This window comes from Panthera leo, chromosome D1 (genome assembly GCF_018350215.1).
Source record: "Panthera leo isolate Ple1 chromosome D1, P.leo_Ple1_pat1.1, whole genome shotgun sequence".
Classification (NCBI taxonomy): Eukaryota; Metazoa; Chordata; class Mammalia; order Carnivora; family Felidae; genus Panthera; species Panthera leo.
The window spans coordinates 69,048,716-69,061,625 of NC_056688.1; the positions used below are offsets into that span (position 1 = coordinate 69,048,716).

The following is a 12,910-nucleotide window of genomic DNA, read 5'->3' on the forward strand; positions in this document are numbered from 1 at the left end:
AGCGGCCCGCCGAGCTTCCGCGCCCCGGACGAGGGAAACTGAGGCAGGGCAGGCGCGGCGCGCGCAGCTCCGGCCTCGGCGCCCGCCGGGAGGAGGGAACCCAGGGTTCCAGAGCTCTCCGCGCGGGCGCGGGCGCCTCCTCCCCGCCCTCCTCCCCGCCGCCCCGCCCTGCTCGGGACAAAGCCCAGGCCCGCGCCGGGAGGGGGCAGGGCGGCTCCCGCGCGCGCCCCGCTCCCCCGTGGGCGCGAGGCTCCGCCCCGCCGCCCCTGCCGGGGGAGCCCGCGCCCCAACGGCTAGGCGGCCGAGCCGGGCCCGCCCCGAATCCCCATGACGTCACCGGCGGCGGCAGGCCCCGCCCCCGGCCCCGGGCGGCAGGCCGCATGACGTCACCGAGGCCCCACCCCTCCGGAGCGAGTTCGGTCCTGGCGTTCATTTCATTCCTGTCCTCATTCCGAACATTCTTAGCATCGCTCGCGCCGCGCCGCGCCGCCCGAGCCGAGCCGAGCCTCTGCAGCCGCCGCCGCGGCCCCGCCGCCCGCCGCGGGCGCCCACCAAGCACTTTGCAGACTCGCTTCCACCCTGCGGGCCGGTCCGCGCGGCGGGGCCCGGGCCCGGGGCGGCCGCGTCCGGGGACAGGCCATGCAGTGAAACCCCCCCACCCCGTCCGCCTTTGCCCGGAGCCGCGGGCAGCAGCCCAGTGCGCCCAGCCGGCCCCGGGGCAGGAGCGGTGCTAGGCAGGGGTGGGGTGGCCCGGCCCGGGGACCGGGAGCCGGGGAGGGAGCCGGGCACCGAGCTGCGGGCGGGGGAACCGGCGCCGAAGTTTGCCTCGGACTCGCCGGGCGCTGCGGCGGCTCCCTTCGCCGAGGTAAGTTGGCGCGCGGGGCTGATGCAGGGTGCGGGCGGGCGGTGCGCGGGGCGCCGGGGGCAGGGGGCCGGCGGCGCGTCCCGCTCGGGCCGCTCTTTCTCTCGCGGCTCCGCTTTGTGTGCGGCGGGCGGGCGCGCGAAGGGCCGGGGCCGGGCCCCCGCGCCCCGTTCAAGGTGAGCGGCCGGGCGCCGCCGCGCGAGTTGCCGGGACGCCAAGTTGGGCCGCGCGCTGCGGAGCCCGCGCGGCAACAGGCGGCCCCCGGCGGCGGCCCTGGAGGCGGCCGGCCGCGCCGCGCCCCCCGAGCCCCCCTCGCCCGCCCACACGCGCGCACACGCACACACCCTCACACCCTCGGGCAGTTTGCACGGTTTTCTCGGGGAAGTCAGAAGTTCGGAGCGGGCGCGGGCGGGGAGAGCCTCCGGCGCCGCCTGGGAGCCCGCAGCCGGCCGCCTCCCCCCAACCCCACCGCCCCCCCCCCCCCCAACCCACCCCGGGCGCCGGGACCCCCCGAGGCCGGCCCGGGGTCCGCGCCGACTCGTGCTGCTGGCTGGGGTTCGCTCCTTCTCAAAGATGAAAGAAGGCACGGTCGCCTTTGCCGCTTCTCCAGGACTGTTGCTGCCGCCGCCGCCGCCGCTTCATTGCACATTCAAGTGGAAAATTTTCAGGAGTCAGCAGAAACATTGTGTCCAAAAAAGACTGAGTCGCAGTTACCACCAAACCCTGGAGGAGACTCTCCCTGGAAAACTTCCCTTCGGTAGGAAATACTGGGGGATTTGTTTGTTTATTGGAAGAGAAATGATCCCCAGGAGAGGAGAAAATCAGGGTGTACTTCTAGTCTTTGTTCGTAGCAGCAACACTTGTTTTCAAAAGTCCAGAGGCCCGCTTTCAAGAAAGTTCAACTTCTATGAGTTTCTTTTTTCTAAAATGCATTTGTATATTAAAAAAAAAAAGCAAAACTGAAGCAACATTTTAAAAGAGTTGAAAACAATGGAGGGCTCACACTTCCCTTATTCTCCTCCCACGAAAATAAATAAAATCCAGATCATAATTTTCTCTGCTTTTTAATTGTCTTTCTTTTTAAAGATTTATTTAAAGCTGAATGGTGTCACTGTATAAAAATATTTATGAAACAATGAAATAGCAGCCACCAGCATTTCTCAGGAGGCTTGTTAACTTCTCAGAAGCAAGTGACTGTCTGTGATTTGCAGAAATGAAAATTGACCTCCGTAAGCGCTGGAAACTTAGAGACGGATGATGTTCCAGGAGAGGGTCATGTAAAAAGGCCTGTTTTAAAAACAGTGCCTTGGAGGGAGCCCAGGTCCTGGGACAGAAAGGTCTGCAAAACCTATCAGATTTCAAAATGGTTAAACAAACAAACAAAAAATTAAAATACTACAGATATTGCAGAGGAGCAGAACACTAACAGTTCAGGGCAACCACAAGTTTCTCCCTCCCCACCCTTCTCCTTGATTGTTTCTGGAAGTTTTGCTGGTCTGATCGCTTGTGGTGTGCTGGGTGCCTGCAGGTGGTTACCTGAATAGACGGATCCCTTGTGGAACATGTGATCAGAGCAGGCAGTGTGGGCTTCTGTCTCTGCAGTGACTCTTGCTGGCGTGTGGTGCCCGGGGGTTTCTCCGCCAGGGTACTCTGAGGCACTGGTTGGGGAGCATAGCTCAGGCTGTGCCTAGTGCTTCATCCTTTGACTCTTGGGTTTGTGCCCTTTTGTAGATAGCAGGATCTTTAGGGCCGGACTTAAATCCAACTTTGGTAAGAATCTTTCCTCTTCAGAAGGAAACAGTGGAACTAATTACAAAGTGACTCAGGAAAGACAAATGGATTAGTTGAACCTTTGTTAACAGTGAGGTTTTGAATTGTTGATTATGTTTTGGGGGGAAAAACTTATTTTTCTAATCTCAATATTTCCATAAATGGGCACAGATATTTTTGTTTAGTATTTTGTATGTGCAACTCAGTGTTGAGCTCTCAGGTTTCAGGTTTTAAACAGGGTTTATAATTCTTTGATTTGTTGTTGGTATATAAAAAAAAATGGACTGATAAGCTGTATCCATTACTGTTTCTTGCTGATGGTATAAAAGTGCCAGTGTGTAGACCATTTTATTTTTACTTTAATGGTAAGTATTATTTGGTCTGCAGTTTTAGGGTCGTAGTTTAATATCTTCCCCCCCCCCCTTTGTTTTTTTACAATTTTCAAACAAAACTAAGTGACTCTGCCTTGACAGTAAGATTTTAAAAATATAGGAAAGAATCTTTGTATAGACTCCTCGTCTCTGTGATCTTTCGTAAAGTAAGAAATAGAACTCCATCCAGAGAACATGCTTGAGAGATTGATGGAGGGTTTTTTTTCCCCCCTTTTCCCCAAACATAAACCAGGACTCACCACCATATATCCTTAATGAAATTTAATTTAAAGAGGGATGGCAACCTAGTTTAGTTTGAGCCGGATTGAAACAAATTTCTCATGGAGAGGCGCTTTTTGCATTGCGGCACTATGTGTGCTTAGGCCCTAGCGGCAAACTAATTATCTGTTAAGGGCAGGTTTGGGGCGGGGCGGCGGGGGTGGGGGGAGGGCACCACGGGAGAAGTCAGCTTCTTCTCTTTCCCTTTTCCTCTACCTCTCTGTCTTTATACAGCAGGAATTATGTATTTGGATACTCACTTTGGGGATTAATGTTCCCTTTTATTTAGAAAAAGGACAAGCAGATCAAAAGGAAAAAGGTGTTCTGTTTTTTTTGCTGCTTGAGCTTCAGTGATTTAGAAAGCGTTTTGAATTCTGATACTGCAGAACAAGTATAGGAAGGCATTTCTTAATGGGACAGCTGAAGAAGAATATATGTGTATCATTTTCTAGATCATATTTGTTACATCTTCAGTAGAAAAGTATGTAACAGGAATAGAGACTGTAGGTCCCAAATGTTAGATAGGCCTTTGAAGAAATGAGCTGTGCCATTAACAATATTTTAAGGTTCCTTGTTTTAGAAATGGATCAGTGTGACGTGGTGGTCGAACAAGAGTCTGTGCATCTGTGGGATTACTTTTCTTTCATGTCATGTATTATTACATGTTAATTGCGAGCATAATTATACTGACTGCAAATGAAAATTGTGGTGTTCTATCACTCAAAAGGTTGGTGCAGATAACTGCATGTATGAGCCAGTGTCCACATGTGGACAGTAGGTAGGTAACACTTCTAAGCTTGTATTTTAGGCACATTGACTTGTTCCCAATAAAGAGATTGTGAAAGAATAAAAAACACTGCTGAGTGAAAGCTGGGTCTACAGTTTGGATCCATTTAGTCATAAAACTTTTTTTTAGGTCTGTTTTTTTTTTTCCCCCAAAGACTGGAGGATACTGGTCAGAGCAAGCGTTGAGCTTTTTCTGTAGAACTGCAGGGAAATCAGAGCCCACCTTTCTGCTGATAAAGGCACGCATTGCAGCTTCCTCTTTAGAGTTCAGTGACTGGAACTGCAGAGGCTAGTGTCCTACTTCTGAACTCAGGGTGGGGGGTGGGTCGGGGTCGGGAAGTATATTGTAAGCTAATATATTGCCCTTTGACAAACTTGGGCTGTGCTGCTGGGCTGTTGGTATTGGGGACTGACCAATAGCTAGAATAATCTTTTATAGCTGCCTGGTGCTGTTTCTCATTTTATCTGCAGAAGTCACAGATTACCCGGTGGTGTTTCAGTTAGATCCCAAGTCAGGTTTGAACAGTATCAGTGATGCATTTGATTCTTTCATATTCACAAGGGTGATAAAATCAGGTAATTCAGGTCCATCTGAAGCCCTTAATGTTTCAGGGTTGGGCTTTTTGACAAATAGCAGTTTAGTCCCCCTTGTATTGTAATTACTACATGGTTTTGAGATCTGGGAAGTTTGAGTCTTCCCTCTTCTGGGATAGTTTGCGGAACCGTAGAGTATTTGGATCGAAATATCTGGAGTGTTTTGATTTTCTTTTGTTTCAAAGCTGTGAGCTATTGAGAGTCCCCAACCCGTTAAGCTTCTCTTCATAAGCTTCCTTGACCCTATTCCATATTTGAACTCCTAGCTGAAATTCAGTCACCTCTTCAGATACATTCAGTCTTCCTAGTGGTGCCTAGTAAGAACATTTTGAAATATGTATTTTTATTTTAGTGAAACCGAATGGGATGCCCTGAAGGGTGGGTTTTGAGGATGGTGTTTCTTACAGGGTGGGTCCCTCTCGGCTCTCAAGTTCTGTCCACTGGCTTTTTGCATGGTTGGGAGGGTTCTCAAAGTAGTTTCCATAGTCTGGGAGTCCTCGCTAATGGTGAAACCACTTGTCTGTCTTCTGATTGGAAAGAGGGGAGGGGGATCCTAGAGGCTGGTCTTTTCTATTTTGGGGTAGGCCAAGGGAAGTCTCCATCCTGGCTGTATCTGCCCCCACCCCTGCAAATTTACTTTCCCCATCAATATCTGCTATCCTCATGCAGTGCTTTCTGCCCCTTTTCACATTAGTTTTTAAGGCTGTGTCCTAGGATTTTATTAGCAGTTCTAGTTTGGGGAACAGAGCCCAGCATTGGAAAATGGGTTGAAAAGAAAAAAAAAGGAGCTTACTAATGAACAAGTTAAGCACCACCATCGTCTCCAGTGGGGAATTCTGGTTGCTTTTAGGCCTCTGACAGATTTAGATGTATGTGCAAAGTGACTGAAACACTCTTGACTGGGAATATACAGGAATGACGAGTGCTGTTGTTTTTACTGATATATAAACTGAAACACTGCTGCTAATGGTGGGAAATGTTAATTATGTGAGAACATATTGAACTTATATTCTCTGGCATGAACTTTTAAAAAAAAAATGCATGAACTGCACCGCTTTTTTATAGGCACAGCTTTCTAATTATCATAATTCAGTTCAGCTCCGCTCTTGGATGGAGTTCAAGTGCAATCTCCATTTAACTTGAAAGGAGATTTTTTTTTTTTTTTAAACTGAGAGTGTTTAAGAAAATTTGAAAACTTCATCCGAGAATGTTGTCTGCTAAGGTGTTGGTAATTGGGGGGGTTGAGATGAGCACCTTTCCATAATAGATAACTAGATCTGAATGTTAGGTTGACTGTCTTTTTTTTTTCTTTTTGCTTTGCCCTGTTTCCAGACCTGCATCTTGTACATTTTTGCATAACCAGATGCTGTGTGTTGCTGAGTTCCCTTTGAAGACCAGTGTCTTTGCCCAAATAGATAAACCAAATAAGTGAATATTTTATTACCATTAATGATATAACCTCTGTGAAGATAGGAACCTCTTTACAGAGTAGAAAGAAACTAAATGCGGAAATCTTACGAATTCATTTGCCGAAAATCCCCATTAAGCTGTGATACCAACCAAGCCTTTAGAAGGTGATCTCCTCATTTGTTCGACTTTGCATCTCAACTTGATGGCATTCTGTGACAGGAGTCATCTTTGACAGCATTCATTCCACGGTCTTGTGTCCTTTAAATTTTCTATGAGCTTAGTGCCTTTTCCAAGAAAAAAAAAAAGCTAATGAAGCCCAGGCGCCAAATCCTCTGTGGAATCAATTTTAATTGGAAGAAAGAACAACTTCAGCTGGACCTTCCGACTTTCGTCCAGCCTGACTTCTGCTGAAATGCAAAGGGAGCCCGCAGAAACCAAATGACTTCATTTGCTCTGGCACTTAAGAGCCGAATTCACTTCCACGGTGGTGAAATAAAAGGAGCCAAGTGTTTTAAATAGCCACTCCCCGAGGCCCGCCCGCCCGAGTGTTTTGAGAAAAGCGCATTGTCTGCTTGGAGCTCCAGCCGGGAGCCTGCCTGACCCGCCCTCCCCCACCAGGCAGCTCCATTTCTGGGGTTGACATCTGGTTTGTTCTGTTCACCTGATGTATACCTGCGCGCGCGGCGTGCACGCGCGTGGCCTGTAGGTAACGCGTCTTTTTGACATTGAACGTGTGCTGGGTTTCTGGTCTCTACGGGGTTCGGGGGAGGCACGGAGCTAATGGCACAAAATAAAATGTAAACACAGTAGCCGCCCCACATGCCGCTGCTGCCGGGTTTCTGTCCGAAGCTGCTTTCTGGGCAGGCGCGCCTATTGTTGCGGCAGCAACAGGCGGCAGAAGTTGGGGCACCATATGGCGGATGTGGGCCTCAGATAAGCTGTCTGGTAATTTAGCTTATCAATAGCATTTTGATATGCTCCGTTTTCAGATCACCCGTCCCCGTGGCTGGAGATGTCCTGGGGGCGAACTGATTGCGAACCATTGAAACCATTGTGAGCCAAGCTTCCTTTGGTGGAATCTCTTTGAACCCATTCTCCGTGGGGTGCCGTTTCATCTCCCAGCCTTTGGGAGACCACGGTGGTTAGAGTTAGAACCCCGTCAGCTGAGGGGACAGCAGCCCTGTCCTGTAATCTAGAACCGTTGGAAGACCTCCTCAGGTGTTTTCACTGAGAGAAAAACGGAAGACAAGCTACCTAATAGCATTTTTCTTGCAGGCAGAGCGGAGAAATTCCCATAATTCAAAATCTGCTTTTGTTTTAAACGCTGGAGAGCTAAGAGAAGGCCGATATTGCGCTTTCTTTGATAAAAGGTTTCTAGTTTTGTTGTGTGCTCAAAAGACCCTCCCCCGATATTCTTTCCCCTCGGAGTTTTACCTTAATCATAAAATATAAAAATGACTAATGCCTATATAACTGGAAACCAGGAGAAGAGTCATCTATGATTTGGAGGGAGGAAGCAGCTTCCTTTCTTTTTTTTTTTTTTTTAACTGGGAACTGTTAAAGAGGGAATGGCTTCTAGAACAGTTCTAGTCAGGTGTCTTAGGGGACCTTGGGCAAAACTACCCTGCCAGGAGGGGACTGACGGGGGTTCTTCCTGCCTCAGTTGCTGGAGCCGGCTCGGGATTTCTGCACACAGTAGGTGGCTGTGTGGAAATTTGAGGGTGTTCATCAGTCTGTCTGATCAGCCACGTGAATCTTATTCAGCAAACATTTGTGCCCCCGACACGTGCCAGGCACCAGGGAAGCAGGGTGAGACTGTCGGGCACCTTTCCCAACACACCCTCCTTGGATGTTCTCGCTCATCCCCACACTTTGACTTCTGGGTTTGTAGTTCACTGTCCATAGATCCTTTTGCATGGCTAATTCAGGATGATCCTGACTCCAGTCCATGTCAGCCTCTTTCCACTCCTGTCCCAGGGAGCCTCTGTCCCACCAGTGTTCCTACCTGCCATGTGCACTGCGGCCTTCACGAATCTTTCAACAGTCTGGACGTTACCCCTGGAGCCTTAGGAAGGCTGGGCTCGGTGCAAAGTTGCTGTGCATTTAAGAGGTCCATAGAGGTGTCCACCTCTAGTTGGGAACCATTGCTGTAGATACTCTTAACGCTTCTCCTCACGCCCGGTCAGACTAAATTTGGCCACCCCTCCTAACTCTGTGTGTGTTACCCCTTGGGAGTGTAGCGGTTGATTCCAGATGTGATTATAGAGGTGAGGTGTGTGTCAGGCTGGCTGGCAAGGGGTTTTTCAGGGCTAATTCTTGTCTGGCGGCTTGCAGAAGCGGTTTTACTTTCTGGGTAGTGGGACTGCTCATGGAGCTCCTCAGGTGGTATCCCTGACGTTGCAGGAGGGGATGGGAAGGGTGATCCTACCAGCAGCCCAGAGATGAGCCAGCTGCCGCTAAGCCTAAGCCGCACGTGCCTTTCGTTCCTTTCTTCTGTCTTCCTTGCACCTCGGGCACTTTGAAATCCAGATGCTCCCAGTTTTGTGTCGAACCGCTACTTGCCCCTGGACATTTGAACATTTACAGGTGCTATTGGGTGCCAGGGGTTGGGTGATCGGTAAAAGGTGGTCAGAGAATGGCGAGCAGTAACATGTCCCTGCAAAGTTTGCAGTTTAGCAAGGGAAACAGGCCTGTAAAGAGATCATCACAATCTGGTGGGGAAGCTGTGTATATTTTGTATGTCGTGAGTTCTAAGATGCGATGTTTTATATTTGAACACCGTGGGGGTGGGGATGTGTCTTACAGTCGTGGCTGGGCAGGCAGTGGTCCTGACCTGGTATGTGGTTGCACACACTCCTCAAAGCCTGTACAAAGAATGCAGGGAGGAAGAGCATTCGGGGGTCCGTTGTGGGGCGCTCGTTAGGATGCTCTTGTCACGAGGGTCGTCGTGTGTGCCAAAGCATGGGTGTTGATGTCTCGGAGAAGCTGTTTGAGGTATATATTACCTAACCTACTTTGCTTATTATTTTCCTCTTTATGTGCAAGACTGACATGTGATTAAAAAAAAAGTTTCAATATGTATGAAATTTCGATTTCTGAATGATAAGGCAGCATTCTGGCACGGTTGGTTTCATAGCAATGTTTCTTAGAAATCACGCTGCATGTTACACTCAATGGTGTCTTAGAGTTGAGGAAATGCTGAAGAAACACGTTTACATCTCCACCCAAAAGGATCTGAGGGATCTTTATATTATAGACAGGGGTTGTTTTGAGGGAGTGGGTCAGGAAGGGGCTTTCACTTTTTGAGCATGTGTCATTCTCAGGAGCATGAATTTACTTGTTTAACACCAGAATAAAGGGAAAATAGCTCAGTTGTCTAAGTGCTCTCGATAACATGCAAACAGCCGTGTCCCTCAGTGGTTGGGACCGAGGAACCCTTTGCAGAGGAAGTGGTGTTGGAGTTGGGGCTTGAAGGGAAAGGGTTTTATTTTCCTTTTCTTTTGGGGTGTGTGTGTGTTGCCAGATGCCATTTTGGGAGCAGAGCGGAGCTGAGTCAGTAGAAAACAAAGGACCCCCTGAAGTACTCTCCAGAGTACTGAACTCAACCCCGAGAAAAGGTGTATTGCCAATCTTTAGCTCCTACAGATCTGAAACTTGGCTTGAAGAATTAATTGGAGGAAGCAAAAGGGAAGAAAGCGGGGAGGCACCTGGTTGACAAGGGGAGTGGGAAGTTTCTGGATTCTGGTTTGGAAAAAGGCAGGAAAATAATGTGGTTTTAAAAGCACAGATTTGGAGGGGCGCCTGGGTGGCTCAGTCGGTTGAGCGTCTGACTCTTGATTTCTGCTCAAGTCATGATCCCAGGGTCATGGGATCTGGCTCCGCACTGAACGTGGAGCTTGCTTAAGATTCTCTCTCTCTCTCTCTCTCTCTCTCTCTCTCTGTCTCTGTCTCTGTCTCTCTCCCCTGCTTGTGCGCATGCGCTCTCAAAAAAATTAAAAAAAAAACAAAAACCCACAGGTTTGGTTGGAGTAGGACACTCCTCTGTTGGACCCTTGGCTCAGCTACTTACTGGTTCTGTGGCCTTGGACAAATTACCCTCTGAGTCTTGGTGTCCTCATCCCTGAGTTTCAGTAGAATGCCTCCTGTATGTCTGATACGGAATACATGCTTGGTAAATAGGCATTTCAGGTGTTCTTCTGAATGTCAGGTCTTCACAGCTTTCCTGCCAGGGCAGCCTGACAGTGTGACTCTTGAGGAATACCCAAGGCTGAGGCAGAGTTACTTGAAGAGCTGGACTGCAGGTCTCAGGCAAATGGATTCAAATCCAGGAGTGGCTGAGGTCTGAGACCATTAATCACATTGAACCGTATTTCCTCTATTAAGAAGTGATGGAGGAAACCCATCAGTACATATATAACAGGTGAGGTCGTTCCTTGCCAAGTGGTGGTAGTTTGAATTAAATGGAAATGCTTCCAAAGGGGGATAGCGGGGTGCGCCTTCTGCACCGAAAGGAAACCTCTTTCTTAGATTGCTGCGTGGAAGTCACGCTCCTAACTTGGGATTGGCTTCTAAAAGGTCTCTGAGATGAGTGAATGGAAGTCATGTTTTCACAGAGAAATTATACCTGGGGCCCTGGACCTGCTGGGGAAACCACTGAGGAATCGCCCATGGAGGTTGAAAGGATCAAGCTTCAGGTGTGAAGGAAGAGGCAGAGACGTACCTTGCCCTTCCTTTTGCTGCCCCCGTTATACTGTTTGTTTTTAATTTTCTTTGGTATCGTACTTTATTTTTTAGAGTACGCTTCACACTCAGCGTGGAGCTTGAACTCACGACCCTGAGATCAAGAGTGCATGCTCTCCTGACTGAGCCAGCCAGGCTGCCCTCCCCGCAACCACTGCACTCTTTAATACCTGTTTGGGAGCAGGTTGCTTAACTTCTCTGCTCTCAGTTTCCACACATGGAAAATGGGGCTGACGCTACCTACTCTGAAGGGTTGTGGGCAAGTTGAGGTAAGAGGCAGCTCAGCAGGCCAGAGTCCCAGGTGTGAGCACTTTTAGAACCCAGACCATCCTGTTCACCTTCGTGCTCCAAGCTCTGAGATGAAGTCTTTGCCCCTTTTATTAGACTCCTTTCTGTCTGTGGGCCTTAAATATACTTCACAGAGTGATTCACGCTTGTGGGAATGGCAGCCCATCCATCGTTTTCCCAGTGTTTTTGCATATTAAGGAGAATGTTTGTTAGTCTAAGATGAATGTCTCTTTGGGTTAGTACCCAGGCACTTCCTGGATAGATGAGCTGGACCTTTTCTGGAAGCTGGCGGGTCTCAGTCTTGTGCCCTAAGCTGGTCCTGCTGTGCTCAGATAGCCAGCTACGCTTCAGGGTGTGTCCGTGTCCCCATGCTTTAAGACTTGGGCCACTCCCTGTGACTGGTCTGAGCAGGTAAGATTGCTTTGTGTGAGCCTGGGCTTGGGACCACCAGCATTTTATTGACATCTCTTCCTGCTGCCTCTTAACCAGGTCACACAGAACTGTGTGTGAGTGAATCTGGTTCCCCAGTCTTGAAATTAAAAAATTAAAATTAGAGATTGTTAAGAGAGATGAGTGGACTTGGCCGGGGGATAGAGGCTTTTGGAGATAGGCAGGCTGACAGCTGAGGAGAGGAGAGAGGCACATTTAAAGACAATTCACAAGCTGTAAGTCTACTAAAAGCCACTGAATTACATAATTTTAAAGGGTAGGTAGATTTTATGGTGTGTGACTTCTATCTCATAGAATCAATACAGTGCTGAATCTCGTTATCGCACTGAACAACTTTGTACTCACTTGGAGCCCCTCCCACGCCCCACCTTGCATTTGCATTTGTTTTGCTGGTCAGATGATTAAGGTTGATACTCAGAGTGATGTCCTAATATGAGTTTCCATTTTTGCCTGTTTGCTGGTTTATAGTGAGAGGCCTTCAGGTACCCATTAGAAGTATCTAAGATGTAAGATGTTTTCACTTTATTTTTTTTAATGTGTATTCATTTTTGAGAGAGAAAGAGAGAGCAAGCAGGGGAGGGACAGAGAGGGGGGAGACACAGAAACCAAAGCAGGCTCCAGGCTGTCAGCACAGAGCCCGATGCGGGACTCGAACTCATGAACTGTGAGACGTGACCTGAGCTGAAATTGGATGCTTAACCAACTGAGCCACCCAGGCGCCCTGGATGCTGTTACTTTAGAAGGAGTGATTTCAGGGCCTCCTGGGTGGCTTATTTGGCTAAGCATTCGACTCTTGGTTTTGGCTCATGTCTTGATCTCACAGTCCAGGAGTTCGAGCCCTGCATTGTGCTCTGCTGTGACAGCACAGAGCCTGCTTGGGATTCTCTCTCTCCGCTCCTCCCCTGCTCGTGCTGTCTCTCTCTCTCTCTCTCTCAAAAATAAATAGACTTAACAAAAAAAAGAAAGTAATCTCAATAATGCGGAATGACTTGCTCCTTACTGATACGTGTTGGCCACATTGACTGCCCATATGGCTTACACTTGAAGCCAGAAGCAATCCAAGACCTTAATAAATACCAACAAGGAAAAACTGGGAGATCATGAGAAAGAGACACTCGAAAGTCACCTGAGGCCACAAGTCGAGTATTGAATCTGATTTGTAAATTGTCTTAAGCAGGGAAGAAAAGAACCCAGAGTCAGGTTAATTTATACCCCAACTTTCAGGTTCTGCTCTGCCCAGTTTTTGTTTTTGTTTTTTTTTAATATTTATTTACTTTTGAGAGAGACAGAGCATGAGTGGGGGAGGGACAGAGAGAGAGAGGGAGACACAGAATCCGAAGCAGGCTCCAGGCTCCGAGCT

At 48.8% G+C, this 12,910-nt stretch overlaps 1 protein-coding gene across 3 annotated transcripts in view; it reads left to right on the forward strand.

Moving 5' to 3' along the window:
- Positions 1–677: 677 nt before the first annotated feature.
- The window catches only part of TEAD1 (TEA domain transcription factor 1), a 259,819-nt gene continuing 247,586 nt past the window's right edge, over positions 678–12,910 (forward strand). For all 3 annotated transcript variants that reach the window (XM_042907370.1, XM_042907371.1, XM_042907374.1), the window contains exon 1: positions 678–865. The gene's annotated coding sequence lies outside the window, so the exon portion shown is untranslated. The remainder of the gene's footprint in view (positions 866–12,910) is intronic.